General features: G+C 39.4%; 1 protein-coding gene across 10 annotated transcripts in view; it reads right to left on the bottom strand.

Annotated features, from left to right (window-relative positions):
• The window catches only part of NAV3 (neuron navigator 3), an 837,776-nt gene that overhangs the window by 291,131 nt on the left and 532,126 nt on the right, over positions 1–14,519 (bottom strand). The window lies entirely within an intron of this gene.

Genomic DNA, 14,519 nt, shown 5'->3' on the forward strand with positions numbered 1-14,519 from the left:
TGTCAAACGCACCGATGCATGCTACCCAGCGGGACCTCAACGATCAAAAAATGGTCCAGGCCGTTCCGACACGACCAGCGATCTCACAGCAGGGGCCTGGTCGCTGCTACGTGTCACACGTAGCGAGATCGCTACTGAGGTCGCTGTTGCGTCACAAAACTTGTGACTCAGCAGCGGTCTCGCTAGCGATCTCGCTTAGTGTGACGGGGGCTTTAGCCTCTTCCTCATGCTGTCCCCAGATTACATAGCAAAAACATGCTGACATTCACTTTAATCCTCGCAAATATAGGAATTTTAATTATTAATGGTAAAATAATAAAGCATATGCAATGTTCTAACATAGTAATAAAGCCCATGAATCCAATAATGTATAACTGTATTAAGAATGGAACCCCAATATATCTATATATTGAATACATTGATTAAAAACTACCAGTAAATTGTATACAAATTCCTCATAATATATTAATGTAACTGGGCTGTTTATGGTCAGATGTTAATTATTTTGAAAATTGCATGTTAAATTTCTAATAATCGCTTGACCATCTATAATGCAATATAAATTCAGTATGTAAACCAGACAATCCAACGATTGCTACAGAATAACTTTCAATTCAAGTAATCATATTAAAAATGCAACTGTATGATGGTTGGAAATTTGGTCATAATTACTTGCCACCTTGCCATTTTTTAGCCATTCAAAACAATGGCTGTTCCGCCTGTATTTCTTAAGTAACTAGAATCGCTATGAAGTACAAGCCTTAAACGAAAAATATCTCTACTAATGGAAAAACAAAAATCCATTACTGGAACCTTTTAATGTACGGGAAAAAAGGGCAACAGTGTTTACCTGCCCAGATCTCAGAACTAGTGCACTACCAGGATGCAGCAAACCCATATGTTAAAGATGGCGGCAACACTGGTGCAAAATACGGATGAGACAATCACTCACAGCCAACAGTTCATGGAGGGGGTGATTGCTTAGTATAAAAACTGCACACAAAAAGGCTTGTATAGGGCGCTGTTCACACATAAGTAGTGCACAGCATCTAGCTTACAGCCAATTAGTGACACCCATATTATTAGATTAGGCGGGCTGTCCAGCACTATATAGGTGCACCCCATGAGGACAAGTGTTTGTGGTCGTCACTAATAGGCTGTAAGCCAGATACTGGGCACTACCTGTGTGTGAACAGTGCCCTATACAAGCCTTTTTGTGTGCAGTTTTTATACTAAGCAATCACTCCCTGCATGAATTGGTAGGTTGTGAGTGGTTTTCCCATCAGTATTTTACACCTGTGTTGCCCCCATCTTTATTATATGGATTTGCTGCATCCTGGTAGTATAATAGTTCTGAGACCTGGGCAGGTACATACTGTTGCCCCTTTTTTGCTGTGTTTTTTCTTGAATCCTGGGGGAATTTTAATTCCTCTTATTGTGGCTTTGCTTTTAGTTTAACCTTTTAATGTGCCAATTAGGCAAATCAGTCCTTCTCAGCCAATAGGATGCGGAAGCTTGGAAAGCTAAAATATTGCTCTTTATGTATGTAGCACAAGAATAGATCTCTTAAAGCTATATTTTCTTATTAAAAGTGTAGCAAAAGAAAATATTGCCCTAAAAAATGTTTGAAACATGTGTTTGAAAAGCAAGACATATCTCTTTAGCCTTCCATGAAAAAAAAAACTTGGCAAACTCATCCAAAGAATGTTGAATACATATGAAGATAATGCAATTTGAAATAACGGTTTAGAAATTCCTTTCTTGGTGAAATACCACATACATCTGCTAAACACAAGAGCAGAAATTTGACCATATTTCTTTATATCTATATCTCTAATAATACTTTCTGGTTTCAAATTTAAACAAGGATAATTGTTAAAAAAGAGACTGCTCACAATAAGAGTGCCAGATAAGATAGCAGGATTATTTTACAGGGCACGCTAACTACAAACGGTTGCCCATCTATGGTTAATTATTGCATTGTAAGTAACTTCCTGAACAGGCATTCAGTCAGCATCTCAAGAAGATTTTCCATTTATGCAATTTCCTTTAGACCATATTCTTTAACTTCAGTCCACATGTTGGGGGAACTCGAGGACCAAAGTTTAGAAACATTGCTCTACACTTTTTTTCCTGAACTACATAGTGACTGAGTTGACATACCGCTGAGTGTCGGCTGGGGTTCCATAGTACCTAACTCAACAGGTTCTGCAAAATTACGGTTTATCAAGACCATTATTGTTTCCTCATGTACATACGCCATAAGTGTGAAATGTCTTTACGCTTTCTTCATGAAGCTATTGTATATTATATATAAGATACTGAATGAATGAATGAATGAATGAATGAATAAATGTCCATTATGCTGAAACACACCTCTCTACATCATCTGATCCCCGTTGCTTGCACTGAAATCTCCGGGCCCCTCACAGTAAGCCGGGACTTCCTGCTGTGATAAGGCCCAGGGGTGCAAAGGTTACAGCGCACATGAGACCTCAGACCAGAATAAAAGACATTAAACTCAATATCAATATCCCCGGAAAATCTGCATGAACAGGAAAATTTGAATACCACTCTCCTCTCCGGACCCTCCGCTCCTCACCGTCACCCATCTGGTTCTCGCCGCATGTTCTAATACCTGCTGTTTTTGCTGAAATCCCTAGGCCTCTCTAATTAAGTGGAGACTTCCAGCTCTGATGAGGCCCAGGATGGTTCTGCGTATGCGCACACAAGATCATGGTGCACATGAGACCCCAGACCATAATAAGGGACATTAAATTCAATGTCCGTGGAAAATCTGCACGAACAGGTAAATTTTAATACTGCTCTCCTGTATGGACCTTCTGCTCCTCACCATCACCATCATTCACTGCATATTCCAACCCCTGCTGCTTGCACTGAAACCTCTGGGCCTCTCTCAGTGAGTTGAGACTTCAGGCTTTGATGAGGCTTGGGACAGTTCTGCATTTGAGTGCACAAGGTCGTGGCACCTGAGAGATCCCAGAGCAAAATAAGCGACATTAAATTAAATTCTTTGGAAAAATCGGAACAAACAAATTTGAATTTTGCCTGATCCGCTTTTTTCCAATGGTAAATGTATGACTACTGTTTTCCCCCAATGGTGCGACCCCTTCCGATAAATAGAACCAGGTCCCTGAGCTCACAGGTCCGTCTTACAGCACTCAGCTATTTCTGCCAGCTCCATAGACACAGAATAGAGTGTGAGTACATGAGCATGGCCATTGCTCCACTAAAACTCCTCTTCACTTAAGGAGGATCTGACCTTCTTTCTAGTGACTGTGTTGAGCCCCAGCAGTCATATATTTATCACATCTGTGTTTCTCATTGGATAAGCCTACTAAGATCAAATCTATTGCTTTTTTTTGCTAATCTCTGAGCTATCTTCTACTATTTTTCAGATATTTAGATTTTTCACCCATACTTGACAATTATTGAAAGTCCACTCTGAATTAATTAACCACCACTTTAATACAAATTGAAAATACTTACACTATTCCATATTTAATATTTTATATATTTTTATAATCTCTATTTTGACTAATTAATCAATTCTAGGTTTACAGCTTAAAACAATACATCTTTCTAACTCCCATTCACCCCACCTCATTTAACCCAGACGTCACTATCCCTCCAGAGCTTCTTGATCAGCAAGTCACGCAAAGCATAACACAAATGGTGAGCACATGAGCATTAGGTGGAGGTGCGTTCTGTCCCTCCAGATAGCGCAGTGCGTAACGAATACAGTTATCCATGGGCAGGAATCTGGATGCTGGGTCATAGTAGTAATATTGGAGTGAAGTAGAAAATAATACCATGAGTTGTAGGCACCTAGCTGTGCCTTGGCAAACACGATGCAGCTCTCAGACTGATACTTATTTCACGTTCACATTTCTGATCTCCCTGGATAACAGGCATCAGAACGCAGCATTTACTCTTTATTGAAGTCTGGATTAGATTGTGACGGCCAGAGGGTTTCTTCTTTTCTCTACTTGATTAAAACAAAGTGGTGCATTTTGCTTTTTCCAGTTAAATTCCAGCCACAATCTATTAACAGTATATACATGATGTAACATAGTTCATAAATGGTCAATATTACCCATTATATATGGTTAGCAGATGCAATATCCTGGGATCCATGACTCAGCCCCCACTAATGAAGTGCTAACAATCCAGGTGTTTGCCTGGAATATTATGTATAACGTTACAATTCTTAAGGGTAATATTTATCACCATTTCCCAGTCTTTATAGCTTCCCAAGGTTTAGTTCCCATAGACATAACATCCAGCAGATGGGGAGACAACAACCAGGATCAAGTTTAAGGTTTGATAAACATGCAGAGATCCTTCCTCTCAACACTGGATTATGTGCATTTTGGAAATCCATTAATTAGTACACAAGCATTAAACCCTTTTAACTAGAACAGTTAATGGGGAAACTGAAGCTGTATACAGGAGGAGTAGACATCCGCACTAACGTAGCCCATACATAGATGTTGCAGAGTTATTTTTTTATACCTTGCTATCGCTTATAGATAGTGTGTAAACTTGGTGTTTTCCCAATCTGAACATGAATCTGCTCCAAGTTAACTTTCTTACATACTCTATGAGGTGCACCCAAAAGATTCCGCACAGTGCTCCTTAAAAGTGATTGTCCCACAAACAAAGTACATTTTAATTAATAGATCTTTTAATAATAATAAGTTCCACAATTGGATGTGTTTAAATAAAATGTTCCTGTGCTGAGATAATCTTATAAATGTGCCCCTGTGTAATGACTGTGTAATGTCTGTGTCTGACCGTGCAGGAACATGGTCTGATCATACCACATCTCCTGGGCAGGGGAGGATGCAAAAGAGTATAAAGACATTACAGCATGGGATCACAGCTGATTCTTTTTGTGAGGTAAAACATTTCACTGCCTGCTTTTAAGCAATGTTTTACTTCAAAGAAAGAATCAGCTGCGATCCAGTGCTGTCCTGTCGGTATACTCTTTTTAAACTGTTTTATTACTTTAGAGAAATCCATAGTGGAAATTGTATGTTAATGAGTTACAAGCACAGTGGATGGACCCTGCACTTACAGCTCTTTTGCCCTCTCTCCCTCTTCTCTGCCCGCTGCCCGCCTCCTGGGTCTGACTGACCGGTCAGTGAAACATGAATGACCTACCAGTCAGAGGCAGGAGGCAGGCAGAAGGCGGAAAATACAGAGAAAGGCAGGAGAGCTGTAAGTGCAGTGCCCACCCCATTTCACTTACAGCAAAATGGATTTAGTAAGCAAGGTAAGGATTTAGTCAGCACTGAAGCACCCCTACATACATGTCTTAATGACAGGTTCTTTTAAACAGGAGATTTCCGAGATACCAATATTGTTATCCAATCTTTAAAATAAGCCAGTAATATTAGAGGTGCCTTGCTGAAGCGCTGCAGCCTCTCCTATGTATACACTGCTCTGTACAACCACACGCTGTGCTGGGTGTTATGGTGTGGTCCCATTAAGGTGAATGGGACAATGCTGCAATACACTTGCATCAGGAAAACTAAAAAGATGGCTTACAGGTATAAAGAGCAATGTAAACAACGAATAAGCTGCATAAGTCATTTGAGTGCCACGGCCCCTTCAAACAGACAATAAGCATATCATCAATCTGATATTTATGGCTGATCTCTATTCACAATTCTATTGTGGTTCCCGTTTATAATGGAAACACCATTGACTGTCGTGGTGTCGGTCTCCAACTGGAACACAACTCACCGCGTATGACAGGAGACACTGTATGTGTAGCTCTATTTATTAGAGGACTATCTATCTAGCACTATGGCTGTAAGGATGCAACATCATTTGGGGCAGAAACTGGCAAAGAATTGAGAGTGTGAGTAGGATGGAGATTTTGTGTAGGATAGTAAAAGATAAGAATGGTGGTTGAAAAGTGAACCAAAATGCATGGGCAGCAAAAAGTGAATGCAGTAAATACAAGAATTTCAGTCGATGTATTTTTTACACGTTTTCCATCTTTTCCATCTTCTGCAGCAAAGGATGGAAAAGATGGAAAACATACAAAAATACATAAACTGTAATTCTTGTATTTACTTTACTGCCTTGACTTATAAAGGTCCAAAGAGTGAATGAGTAGAACTGGTAAGTACCAATATATGGCCACTGTATGAGGTTAATATTTGTTTTGTATAGTGGTTTTTACAGTTACAGTATGGAATTTTATTTAGTCACTACTGAGTAGTAATGTCATAGTGTGGCAGTATTACATAGCTCTTGTATAGTAACATTATATATTAGTAATACTGGTCTTTGCATAGTGACTGTTACCAGAGTATATAATATGTGACTATTATTGATACAATATTGCAGCATTTGAATCTCCGACTTTTAATTTTGCACAATGCCATACTTTGTCTAATACTGTCTAAATCCTAGACGAATAGAAGGAACATGAAAAAAATGCCACAGACCACAGGTAATGGGACCTTGATTATCTTCTGTTCACATTACGAAGTAGAAAGCACTTGAATCAATTTTACTTTCTTTTAGACGGCGCTCAGGAAGTCTCAAATGCAACTGTGCCGATAACCTAACTTGTCCTTATATAGCCTAGCCTTTACCTTGGTAAAATACAGACTTCTAGTCATCTTTATGTCACGTCCACATGCTTGCATGTACTTTACTGAAGATTATTATTATTAGCGTTCTGGAGCTCTGTTATTATAGACCAGGAATGGAAGCATGGTTGCACATTTAGTTGTCAACATAACGCAAGCAGCACACAGTCTGCGGCATGAGGCTACACATACTCAATGGCAAGCCGTACAGGTGATGATGACAAAATGAAGGCTTTGGTTGTCAACAACTCACAAACTTTCTGGATTAAATGCCCACTCCACATTTATGCCGCAAGTAATGCAGAGGATATATTAAATATACCACACAGGAATGAGGCAAAATACGACATTTATTTACAATCTAAATTCCACCGTTCATGATACTTAAGAATAGAGATGAGAGAATTTATTCAAGAGGAATTGAATTCTCCTCGAATTCTCCAAAAATATCCAGAATACTAATTTTTTCAATTCGCTTTACGTAAATTCAGCAAAATGGCATGCAACTGTAGACTCCATTTTGCTGAACCTCACCTGTCCCGTCAGCTCTGCAACTTGGCCCTCCACGACTCTTTTTCTCCCCTTCCCCCGTCAAGTGCATCCTGTTCAGTCACATGACTCTATACTGTGGCTTCCATCTCTGACTAGGCCTTTGATGTCACTATATGCCGTCTCTTCGCGGTGCACATCGTGACATCACAACGTTATGATGTGCATTGCCTAGTCAGCGTAGTGACGTAGTCGCCGATGAGAATAATTTTTCTGTCAAATTTCTATGTAAAATCTGCATGATTTGTTGACTTATCTCTGCTCAAGAGCTTTGAGCGCCAATTTATCAAGATTAGCATCAACAAGGTCATGTTGATTCATTAAAAATGTCGTGCAACTCACCACAAATCTTACTCTAGTCAAAGACTGTAGTAATAAGACACCCCACAGCTCATCATGAAATAGACAAGCGGGCATCACCATGTCCCATTGCGCCTCATCCCAGCTTCGCCCATTTTGACAGATCTGGCTGAAGCTGAAAATGTCAAAAGTCGCAAAATTTTTGAGCAACCTCACATTGCAACAAAATTTTATACCTTTTCAAAGTGTTTTACGGCAGATTTCTGGCTGAAAAACGTTGCTGAATCGAAACATTTGAGTTTACTCCCTGGTCAATCTATTAATTGTTTATTCAAATCAGGCAGAAATTTTTTGCTTCTAAAGAGTATTTATTGCCTCATACATATAGGCAGATTCAGTAGGCAGATGAAAATAAAGGCCAAATTGACACGTGGATGTTTGTCCGGATTTAGGTGAGGATTACTCATAGATTGTGATGTAAACTGCTAACATTCTGTCGGCAAGCCATGTGAATGGGGTATTTTATATGCTATTTGCATGCTCAAGGAAATATTAGCTCTAAATAATTCTATTATTTAATCTAAATACTTTTTTTTTCTTATAATACTCCCTTTGACTAAAAAGAACTGTTGTCTTTAAAAATAAAAACATCTAAAAAAGACTTGACCATGAATTTCAATTCATGAGAATTTTATTCTAACTCTTTAGGGTGCAAGAAAATCTCAGGAACCAGAGTAGACAGTCAAATATTCTCCGAGGCCTGTCCTGGCCTTAGAAGATCGTGGCAAAGTTCAGCTTGTGTATACCAGATTGCCTCCATGTTTCTGCATACTCAATAAGAGAAAAGAAAACAAAAGGTGAAGTTTGAGTGAATAACCACATCAAACACTTTGTATTTCACTTAGCCCGGAAAATATGACTCCGTATTATGAATTCCACTCTTTTTAAAAAAAAGAAACTCTCTAGATGCTGGTGAATGTAAAGTGATTTATAGAAATAACATTGCTAAACATGAAAAAAAGTGGAAATACTCTTATTTCTTAAAAAAAATAATAATTATGTTTTAAAGGGTTATTCCAAAAATAACAAGGATAACTTGTTAATCACTGGGGGTATGACTCCCTATGATCCTGAGTTTGGGACTCAGGAACCTCCTGGGAATGGAGCTGCAGAGCACTATCCTGAATGGTGTAGCGGTGCTCCATTAATTGATGTTGGAACTGCTCAAAATAAGTACAGTGTAGTACAGAGTACAGTGCTTAGATAATTCCAGGAGTCTCACAGACAATGAATGGTGTGGAGGTTGAGCACGTGTACCTACACTCCATTGCAGAGCACTGTTCTTTGGATTGCTGGGGGGTAGCGGTCAGACCTCCAGTGATCAGCAAATTATTCCCTATTCTATGGTTATGGAATATATGGTTATGTATTTGGTTGTAGTTATAGAGGATAAAAAGATATTCCCAAAATAACAAGTTAAGTTTAATATATACATCAAAATCTTGAAAAAAAAAGGCACAAACAACAACAAAAAAATAAAACAAACAAAAAAGAATGGATACAATGAACTACATCCTCCTGACAAGTGGAAATAGGTTACTTGTATATAAATGACAGTAGGGCAAAAAGTAAATAAATGATCTTATTAAATGGAATCTGTCAGTAGGATCAACCCTCCTAAGCCATCTATATGGGCATGTAGGTCATAGGAAGCTGAATAAAATGGTACCTTGATATTTGTGATCAGATGTCTTATTCCAGAGAAGTCCACATTTTTCTTATATGTAAATGAGCTGTACTAGGCTATGGGCAGAACACTGATCTGCATGAGAATTGACATCTAGAGCTTATTTTACATGTAGGGGGAGTTACCATTATGATATGTGATGGCCGCTCTCTGCTCTCCTGATCTCACTGCAGAGCTGTGTGTGATTATAACTGACACAGCTCCTCTGAGCCCTTAAGTTCCATCTCACAGGCAGCCAGTGTTATAATACAGCAGAGCTGTGAGAGCTGCAGCTGCTAGCATGCTTGTAAGAAGACAAAGTTCAGTTCTCCTGTTCTGTGTTAATTACATGCCTCACACTGGTAACTCCCCCTTTCATTTAAAAAAGCTACTCATGCAGTGTCCTGCCCATATCCCTGAACAGCTCATTTACATAATGAAAAAATGTGGATTTTTCTTAAATAAGACATCATAGTATCATTTTATTCAGCTTCCTATAACCTGCATGCCCATGTAGACGGCTTATGTGGGTTTATCCTACTGACAGATTTTCTTTAATTAATTCAGATATTAAAATAGAATATTTCCTAACACTAAGGCGAGAATTGTCTCCTTTACAAGTGAGAGTGATCTGATGATCGTGCATCTCTCGATGTTCTATAAACTTCCCACCATTACAGTGAATTTCCAACAGAATGTAGGCTACGGTTGAAAATAGCTTATATTTTATATATGTAACAACAAACAAATAGTACAATTTTATATTAAGGGCATATCAGCTAATTAGAGAGTTCATTGCCAAATGTATTTATTTTTAGTTCACTAACGATGAAAGTTCATATCTTGATTAATTGTATTACGTTTCATTTAATATCCACACATTAACTTTTTGACTTCTTCACACAAAAGTTTCTCTGCTTTTTAAACCATTTGTAAAAAAAAATACTAAGCTTTTTGGTTGTGTTTTTTATTTAATTACATTTTGCACGTGTTTCTCCTGCTATTTTTCAAGTAATATGGGAAAGGCTATGCATAAAATGGCAGAAATAATGTTGTACCAAGAGAATGCAGTGATTTTAACTGTAATTCAAGTGAATTGCCAGAAGTACTGCTGTGAAAAGAAAAACAATTGAAGGAGCTGCAGCACTTGTTTCAGTGATGTGGCTTCTTCATTCTCAGGATTAGGGGTCCCAGTGGTTGGACCCCCATTGATCATAAAGTGATGGCATATTCTATATTATTCTGCATGCAGGCCTGCCCATACATTCAGATCACTTTGTTTATGAATTGTATGAAGACATTTGGACCTACTGATACTGTCATATGTAAAAGATGTCTTATCCTACAGTACAAATACATTTACAGAAATCCCCTATCTTCAATCTGATTGATTAAAGAATCAAAATCATTTGGAAATATCATTCTACAAAGAAATTTACCATAACGCTCCTGCATATTAAGTGTCTTGGCCTGAGGTTAAGTAACAGCTGAATGAAGCCAGCTTAGCAGGTGAGGCTCCAGTATTCTGGATAGATACAGACAAGGTCTGACAGCTGCGGATTGGCAGAAGTAGTTATGAAATAGTTCTCTTTCTTTTATATTTATGGCTCTGCTGTCTCAAGACATTTTTTAACTGTTGAAAGGGCTCCTTTGAAAAAGCAAAGACAAAACGGATACTTGTGCACTGACACTTTGAAAATGGATATACATTTTACCACTTGCTTAAGCTTTACTGTTGAGGATGAAAAGTATCTGTACAATAAAGGAGAGATGGCATCAATCATTGCTCAGCATGCCTATTGGCTCTTTAGGATATAAAATATTATTCCCATCCCAATAAGTCAACATCAATCCACAGGATACTAGGGACGTCCACTCATCCCAAAAATGGGGCTCTTAAATGCCCGGTTACAATGGAGTGATGACTGTGCCTGCATGTTAATGGGACTGTCTGAGACAACTTATTAAAACACTAGGCAGTCTGAATGGATGGTACTGTATATCCGGCACCTCTCCATTCTAATGGGACATTTCAAAGCTCTGTGTGACACTAGTCCCTACTCACGGACAAGCCATGAGGCAGGGTAGTCAAAACGTTCCCGGATTAGATACCAAGAGAGCACGTCGTAAACTAAAGGGGAAAGAGAAGGGCATAGTTAGGTCATAATCCGAGGTCAAAAACCAGGAAGACAGCCGATCACAGCAAGGGGGCTAGGCAAAAGGATGGTCAGAATGAGGTCCAAGATCAGGCAGTAATAGATCAACAGAGCACAGGAATACCAGGCAAAGCACCAGCGAGCAAATGCTATGATTGGCAGAGATCTGAAGCTGACTGCTTAGCTAAGTAGATGGGTAATAACTAAGAACATAGACTACCTAAAGGAAGCTTCCAGTCTCTGATTGGACGTCTGAGCTGTCTATCAAAATACCAAAAGCTCAGCAGCCATGCACTAGATTGGATGACTGAGCTATCTATCAAAATACCAAGACACACTGAGCGGAGGAATCGTGACCTTCTGTTCTTGGAATCAGTAAGGGTCCCAGCAGTTGTACTCACAATGATCAGCGAGTTATAATCTATCTTGATGATAGTTAATAATTTACTATGTTTAAAATAACCCTTTAACTGAAACACCTAGATAAGAAACAAGGAAGACTGGAGGAAATGATAAAAGGACAATATAAGGGTAATATCACATCTAGCAGCCACTGTTCACATTTTTTAAATGCTTAGGGTCGCAAGAAAACTGCACGGATTTTGCACTATTGAGAAACAGTCTCATATGAACTATGGGCCCGCTTCATCACCACCTGCATTGTTCACACCGGTCTTGATTGAGGGCGCATGCTGGAGTCAGATGCTTCCGAATAGTGAAGAGGACAGGTCTTGATTGAGGGTGCATGCTGGAGTCAGATGCTTTCGAATAGTGAAGAGGTCCATGTCTGTTCAAAGAACCAGGAGCATCTAACCAGTGGCACATGCCTTCGTGCCACACGCCAGAAATCTAACTCCAGTGGAGTGAGATTTCTGGCATAGGGAACGCCACAGTTAGTCGTGAGTTAGGCTGTGCTGTCCCTCCGCCGCAAAGTTTTCAAAGCTTTTACATCAAAATTCTGTAGTGAAAGCTTAAATGAATTAGGCCCAATATTTAGAGTTCTATTCTCAGGATTGCGCATAGGTGGTTAATTAAGTATTGATACAAACATGATAAACATGATTGTGTTATAGAAGTAATAAAATTTCAACCGTCTGTTTTAGTTCTCTAATTAAAAACGTGAACCAGTTATACAATGTACAATTAAAGCAGATTTTACATCATGTTTTCGGTCTCCGATTAAGGAGTATGTTGTGAAAACTCCCAATGTACAAACATGTTAAGCATGAAAATGTGAAAATGGTGGATGCAGCTGATGGTGTTTGTCTTTAAATTCGACATGTCCTTGCTAGTATTAACAATAAATAGAAACAGATGAAACCATGCAACTTCCTCTTTGTTACTTTAATTTTTTTTTAAAAAAAGCAGATGTAATCACGACTATTTGTTAACTATAAGTGAGTATCTTATATAGCAACCTCTGTTTTAACAGGTGTACAGTAGTCTTCATACTATACAGTATACCTCATACATAAGTAGCTATACAGTATGCTTCATACATACAGTGGCTTGCAAAAGTATTCTTACCTATTTTGCTACATTACAACCTGTCTTTAAATATTATTGTAATCCGATTTGTGTGTGATGCATCAGCACTAAATAGTCTAAGATAGTGAAGTGAAGTGAGAAAAAGATAGGCATAAATTAAATTTATGGGATGAAATAGCTAAAACTTGGCATGGGAAAATTTATTCACCCCTTTTGCGATGAAGCCCCTAAAAATTTCTTGTGCAAGCAATTACCTTCATAAGTCACATGCTTAGTGAAAGGAAGTTCACCTGTGTGCAATCTAAGTGTCACATGGTCTGTCAGTATATACACACCTTTTCTGAAAGGCCACAGAGACTGCAACACCATTTAGCAAGAGGCACCACTAACCAAACAACACCATGAAAACCAAGGAGATCTTCAAACAAGTCATGGCCAAAATTATTGACAAGCATCCTAATCTCTGATGATCCTCCGGAACACCATCGAATACATTATCATCAAGTGGAAAGAACATGGTACCACAATAAACCTGCCAAGAGACGGCCATTCAACAAAACTGCCTGGGTAAGGAGGGCATTAATCAGAGAGGCAGCACAGAGACCAAAGGTAACCCTGAAGGAGCTGCAGAGTTCCCAAGCAGAGAATGGAGTATCGGTCCATACAACCACAATTAGCCGTACACTCCATAGAGTTGGCCTGTATGGAACAGTGGGGAGAATTTTTGCACACAAAAATTGTAAGGCTCATTTTAAGCTTGCCAAAAGACATGTGGGAGACTCCCCAAATGTATGAAGGAAGGAACTGTGGTCAGATGAGATCGGAACTGAACTTTTGGCCACCAAGGTAAATGCTATGTCTGGCACCAAACCAACACAGCTCATCTCCCCAGGAACAGGAACCCCACAGTGAAACATGGTGGTAGTAGTATCATGCTGTGATGATGTTTTTTGGCAGCAGGGACAAGGAAAATGGGCCAAGTCAAGGGGAAGATGAATGGTGCAAAATAAAGGGATATTCTTGAGCAAAACCCGTTTCAGGCTGTGTGCCCACGATGCGTTTTTTAAGCGTTTCCGCAGCGGCAAAAACACTGCAGAAACGCTTAAAAAACGCATGGTAGAAGGCCTGCCATGTCCCCCAATGATAATCCGCATGTGCTCTGCACATGCTGCGGAAATTTCCACTGCGGATTAACATTGCGGAAAAAAACGCAGCACTACCAATTATTTTGCGGAAGTGCTGCGTTTTCGCCGCCATTGACTTGCATTAGAACGCGCCAATTCCGCAAGACTGCATCTGTACTTGCATAATTGGCGCATTCTAATGTGCAAATGGTACCCGGGTGTGGAGGACAGGAGACTCTCCTCCGGACCTGGGTACCATTGAAAACTGTAAAAAAAAGAATAAAATAAAAAATAAATATATACTTACCTTCCGGCGGCCTGCGGTGCGCCCCTCCTTGCTTGGCTGCAGTTCGCGATGGAATGAAGGACCTGCGCTGACGTCAGAGTCATGTGACGGGTTACACGACGCTGACGTCGGCAAGTCTTTCAATCCACCGCTGCAGGCAGCCGGGACGGTGAAGCAAGACAGCGCGGGCCATCGGAGGGTAAGTATACATTTATTTTTTTATTTTTTGACATTCTCTCGGTCACACGATATAAATCC

Source organism: Phyllobates terribilis, unplaced genomic scaffold (assembly GCF_046119375.1).
Source record: "Phyllobates terribilis strain yellow unplaced genomic scaffold, ASM4611937v1 Scaffold_11__3_contigs__length_659146591, whole genome shotgun sequence".
Lineage (NCBI taxonomy): Eukaryota > Metazoa > Chordata > Amphibia > Anura > Dendrobatidae > Phyllobates > Phyllobates terribilis.